Below are 6,482 nucleotides of genomic sequence, written 5' to 3'. Positions count from 1 at the left end.
CTCACTCATATGTGGAATCTAATGAACAAAATAGATCCAGAGACATAGAAGCATAGAACAGACTGTGGAATCTCAGAGGGAAGGCAGAGGTGGGTGGGTGGGAAGAGATCAACCAAAGAACTTGTATGCATATATGCATAACCCATGGACACAGACAATGGGGTGGTGAAGGCCTGGGGCAGGAGACAGGGGACAGGGGCAGGCTAGAAGGGGTCAATGGGGGAAATAGGGGGATATATGTCATACTTTCAACAATAAAGATTTAATTTTTAAAAAAAGAAAAAATAGATAACCAGAACAATTCTATATCTATTAAAGATATCGGAATTATAGTAAAAAATCTTTCCATAATAAGAACTCTAGGACCAATGGCTTCACTGGTGAATTCTACAAATATTTAAGAAATAAATAATGCCAATTATAAAAAACATCTAGAAAATTGAGTAATAAAGAACACTTTTCAATTCATTGCACAAGGCCAAATCTTACATAAATGTGGATGCAAAAATTCTTAACACTTCTGTAAATCAAGTCCAACAATGAATAAAAAGTATAATATATCATGACTAAGTGGTATTTTTAGAGAAAAGCAAATATATAGTGTGTATATTCTTATTCTTAAACTGTACACTCCTGTTAACTCTTTTCTTCATTTGAAAAAAAAAAAAAAAGAAACATCTTCCTCAGAGGACTGTAGTAATTACATGAAAGCAGGTATGAAAAATGTAATGACAGTAGGAGAAAGTGAGGGAGAGACAGTGGGATTTCTCCATTGGAGTAATTTTGAGTTACATAATCTCCAAATTTAAATGTTTTCTTTTGTAAAATGAAAGGGACACTAATACTCTCCCTTCAGGTTGGAGGAAGAATAAGATGACATAAATATTAGGTACTTGGTATGCTTGTACATAGTAGCAGAGTCAACATGTTAGTTCTTCTTTCCCTTCAATGCCTATATACAGTATCCTATATAATAAAAGCGTAGTATGCAAATTGTACCCTCGACCGGGAGGTCATCCAGGAGTTCAACCAGGGGGCAGGGCTGGCTGGGGGAAGGGAGGGAGGCCCTGGCCGGCAGCCAGCAGCCGCTAGGGACTCTACCAATGCACGAATTTCATGCACTAGGCCTCTAGTTTCCAATATAACAGAAAAAGACATACTGTGAGATCGATCTTCTCATTTAGAAAAGGGTAATGCCCCAAATCCAACATGATGGATAACAGCAAGTAGCTCAAAACCGAAAGGTAAATGATGATCAATTCAAGAAGCATATATGCTTTGTTTCACCAATAGTGATAAGACACAGAGAAACACTATACTTAATACTTTATAGTTTATTAACATATTCAGACTGAACATCTACATTAACTGTAGACATGATGAATATATTAAATAGTATTTAAAAAATCAAATTTCTTAGTGTCATCTTAGTTTCATTCAACTCCAAACACAAAGTTTTGCTTTTCAGAGTTCTCAGCAATGAAATGTGGTATCCCATTTGGTGATAACATCCAAACTCCACCCACATTCCTGTGTGAAACCTCAAGATTCTTAAAAGAATAATGTTCCAAGAAAGAAAAGCAAAATGCATATGAGAAAAAAGCAATAACTAAAATAAACAAATAAATATATCCATTTCCTGCAAACCATATAAAGCGTTATAAATTTACAATTTACTCCATACTTATCTTCAAAAACAGCTTTACCCATAAAACCACAGCAAAAATTAGAAGTAAAAAAAATTCTGGAGAATACTTGAAAGGTAGCTTCTATGTTACATTAACTAGAATCAAGCTTTCACATAGATATTTTATAAAATGTCTTTCTTTTAGTCATGAAGCATCTAACTTTAAAAAAGCTGAACACATCTTTATTTTCTACTGATATAGCCTGAGTACTTAGAATCTAAGATCAATTATTCATTTTTTAGAGCCAGTATCTCATTTTTTAGGTTTCCTCCTTTTAACTGCCTACTCTTTAATTAGTGTAATATTAAGACAATTTAAAATTGTGTGCTACTTTATATGTTTCACACTTCTTTCATACAATTTTACTGAACTCCCATAAACACAATTTGGTGAGAAGATAGGTAGTATTATCTCAGCCTATAGAAAAGACTGTTAAGGTCAGAGATGAAGTGATTTGCCCATGATCACACGTAACTGGAAGACAGTGAAGCTAGAATTAATTAGAACCTTACTCATAACCCAGCTCACTTTCCACTTTATCACAACGCTTCAGGCAACTTGGAGAAAGGAGATACAAATCAAATCACTAGAGCCTCTATGTAAATGGTAGCTAAGTCAATTATCTAGTTGTGAAAAGCAGTTAAAAATTATTGGTTATAAGGAAATACAAATTCAAATTTGCCAACTACTCCAATCTTTTCACTACTCCAACATTCTTTTTTAAGAAAGGAATGCTTAATAATTGCTATATTGCTTTACATGACAGAAAGCTCTGAACTGGGCAATTAAACCAAAAAACATGACTAAGCATATTTTTACTTTTACTTATTATGAAAGTATAACAAAAAAAGAATAGAGAAAAAACCTCAGAGCAATAGGACACAACCAATATCCTGCTCCAAAAACCATTCCACAACTGTAAGTGGCAGCAACTTGGAGAACTGACTTGGGCTCAAGGGTGAGACTATCTCTGCCAGAAATTGATTCAGAAATGAGGAATCATGCCAATCAGATATGAAAAGGTTTTCTGGTAGCTTCTGGTTCAGTTTGTCCTTTCTGTTAAGAGGAAGCCAGACTTTTTCTTCCTGGCACCCATCATACAACTACAAGGAAAATTCTGCCTTGGTATAAAGCCAGCATTATGGATAATAGAATGAAACAACGCAAAGAATCTGAATCCTTGCTGTCCTTATTAAAGTGCTGACCAACTAATCCGGAAGCCTTGTGCCCGACTTCCACTTATCTTAAGCTAATAAATGTCCTTATTGTGTAAGGCTGTTGGTCCTAACTGAAACAGGCATGGAGATAATACACCTAGCTGATGGACTACTAAAGGTGCCCTAGAACCAAAATAAGCTCTTGGATTTTTGAGAAGATTTTCAGCACACTATTATTCTTTCAGTGGGTAATTCTTACAGTAATATAAAATAGATGAAACAAATTCTACAACAAACTTTAAAAAAGAAATGGAACAAATTTTGCTAATTAATATTTTTCTGAATTGGATATTCCTGAAAGACTTGGAGGGAGGTAGAGTTCATGAGGGAGGAGAGGTGTCATTATTCTGCACTGCAAGACTTGTACACTGACCTGGCAATGTGGTTCAGTTGGTAGAGCATCGTCCTGTGTACCTAAAGGTCACCAATTCGATTCCCAGTCAGTGCACATATCCAGGTTGTGGGTTTGATCCCCTGGGGTACAGAAAGCTCTGAAATGGGCAATTAAACCAATAAAACATGACTAAGGCAGCTGATTGATACTTCTTACATTGATGTTCTCTCTCTCTCCTCCCCCCTCTCCCTCTCCCACTCTCTCTAAAATAAAAACATATCTTTTAAAAAAGACTTGTACACTGAATGTGACAAAAGAAAGCTGAAAGAAATTCAAGAAGATCTAACTAAACAAATGGAAAGGCATCCAGTGTTCATGGGTGGGAAGATTTAAAATTGTTAAAATAGCAATAGCCCCCAAAGTGATCTACTGACTCAATGTAATCCCTATCGAAATCTCAACAACTAGTTTTGCAGAAATGAAAAAGGTGATCCTAAAATCTATATGGAATTGCAAGGGATCCTAAACAACCCTAAAAATCTTGAAGAAAAAAAAAAGGTTGGAGGACTCATTCTCTTTCAAAATGTACTAAAAACTACAGTAATCATGCAGTACTAGCATAAAGATAGACATACAGATAAATGGAAAAGAATTGAGAGTTCAGAAATAAACCCATTCATTTATGATGAACTGATTTTGACAAGGATGCCAAGACCATCAATAGGGAAAAAATAGTCTTTTCAACAAATGGTGCCAGGATAACTGGATATCCACATAAAAAAGAATTTGAACCCCTATCTCACACCATATAGGAAAGTTAACTCAAAATGGAGCAGACCTAAATATAACACCTGAAACCATAAAACTCCAAGAAGAAAACATGGGGTTAAATCTGCATGATCTTGGATTGGGAATGGTTTCTTATATATGACACCAAATGTATGAGCTACAAAAGAAAAAACAGATCAATTGGACTTTACTGAAATTAAATTTTGTGCATCAAAAGATACTATGAAGAAAGCAAAAAGAAAACCTACAGAATAGGAGAAAACATTTACAAATCATGTATGACAAGAATCTAGATCCAGTATATATAAGTAACTCTAATAATTCAACAAAAGTACAACCTATTAAAAACTGGACAAAAGACTTGAATTGATATCTCTCTAAAGATACACAAATGGACAATAAGCACATGAAAAGATGCTCTGCATCACTAGTCATTAGGTAAATTCAAATAAAAAACATGATGAAATGCCACTTTATACCCACTAGGATAGCTATAATTTTAAAAAATTAACGTCAAGGATGTAGAGAAAGTGAAACCATCATATATTGTTGCTGGGAATGTAAAATGTTATAGCTGCAATGGAAAACAGCACGGGGTGTGCAAAAGTAGGTTTACCGTTGTAATACAAATAAATAATACAATAATGAATAAATAATACAAAAAATAAACTGTGTTTCACATACAACTGCAAACCTACTTTTGCTCACCTCTGTATAGTAATTCCTCAATAAGTTAATCATATAATTTTTATATTACACAATCACATAATTTCTATATTTCTATATCTATCTAGGTTTTGTTTCTAGATAGATACATTCAAACAGGTGTTTAAACAAAAAATTTTACACTAATGTTCACAGTAGCAGAATTCACTATAGCCAAAAAGCAGACCATCCAAAATCTTCATCAATGAATGAATAAAAGGATCAACAAAATGTGCTATACCTATACAAGTATTATTCAGCCATAAGAAGGAATGATGTAGTGCTACAGGCTACACCATGGATGAACCTTGAGAACAATATGCTAAGTAAAAGAAGCAATCCACTAAACAGCACATATTGCTTGATTCCATTATATGAAATATCCAGAATTGGCGAATCTACAGAGACAGAAAGAAGATTAATGGTTGCTGGGGGCTGGGGGAAAAGGAGGAATGGGGAATGTTTGTTTAATGGGTACAAGATTTCTTTTTGGGGTGATGAAATGTTCTGAAACTAGATATTGGTGACAGTTATACGTTATTAATGTATTAAATGTTCTACTGTAATTTAATTTTGCATAACAATATTTTATTACTAACACTTGATATTATAGGAAACTATAAGGTGTTGAGAACAAGTAATATACCTAACAGAAAGTTTTGCTATGGGGAATTATAATCAATGAATTAAAAAAAAAAAAAAGGTCAGAGCTGGAAAAGTCCCTAGAGAATTGCTTGATCAAACTCTGCTCAGTACATACTTTAATGCCGCAATGACAGAATGTACACTCTATTTTCATTTCAATAGTTAAAAACATCATTATGTATCAGTATTTCCCTTCCTTTTTCATTCGCTGTTCCTACTTCTATTCTCTGAGAATGCAAAAGATATGTTTAATTCTTCTTCCACATGCCATTCCTTCCTGTTTTTCACAGAATTACAGATTTGAGACAGTAAGATCTGAAAGATCATTCAGTTACCCAATTTTAAAAGCATTACCATATATCCCACTAAAGCGTCCTTTTTTTCCAGGCTAAAAATCTTAAATGTTTCAATTATTTTGCAAGAATCTCTTTCAAGACATGGGCTTCATACTGATTACTCTCCTCTGAATACATTGTTTATCAATGCCTCCTTAAAATGTGACAAACAGAACTGAGAATACTAAGCTAAATGCAGTGTACAAAGCATTTTGACAACATGCTTCAAAACAATGTTTTTAGTGGGTGTTAGCCTTTGGGGCAGTTATAACAAATCACTGACTCACCAACTTCAGACAAATAAGAAGATACATCCAGGCTTCATCTGCTTAAAAAACAAACACCTACTGCTGTTAGGTCTCCAAGTCTCCAACTCTGCACCTGTGCAGATTTTTTAAGAATTCAATTACAGAGCTTCGTTTGTCCCTATCCAATACATACACATCAAATATAAAAGTACTGTAACAAATATTTTCTTAGATATAGTCTTGCATTCTAATTATTAAAATTAGGGGATCCTGATTCTGTCACACAACAAACATACTAGCACACACCTCACAATTTTAAGAGTAACTGATAAACATCTTAAATACGACATGGGGGATGAGAGCAACTTGAGGCATACCACTAAGAATAAACTGTAGTTTGTTTTTAACATCGGACCATTAATGAATTACAGATCCATCTACCTATGTAATTATTTGGACGACATTTCTCTTGTCTACAAAGGTATCTTAAAAGGCTGTCAAAGGTATTACTGTATAATCGC

General features: G+C 34.1%; 1 protein-coding gene across 1 annotated transcript in view; it reads right to left on the bottom strand.

The window, feature by feature from the left end:
* The window catches only part of GLCE (glucuronic acid epimerase), an 82,805-nt gene extending 76,785 nt beyond the window's left edge, over positions 1 to 6,020 (bottom strand). The window contains exon 1 of the mRNA XM_014536313.1: positions 6,001 to 6,020. The gene's annotated coding sequence lies outside the window, so the exon portion shown is untranslated. The remainder of the gene's footprint in view (positions 1 to 6,000) is intronic.
* Between the last annotated feature and the right edge of the window lie 462 nt (positions 6,021 to 6,482).

Source organism: Myotis brandtii, unplaced genomic scaffold (genome assembly GCF_000412655.1).
Source record: "Myotis brandtii unplaced genomic scaffold, ASM41265v1 scaffold160, whole genome shotgun sequence".
NCBI lineage: Eukaryota > Metazoa > Chordata > Mammalia > Chiroptera > Vespertilionidae > Myotis > Myotis brandtii.
The sequence above is the reverse complement of the archived record's forward strand: the minus strand, read 5'-3'. Positions and strand labels throughout refer to the sequence as shown.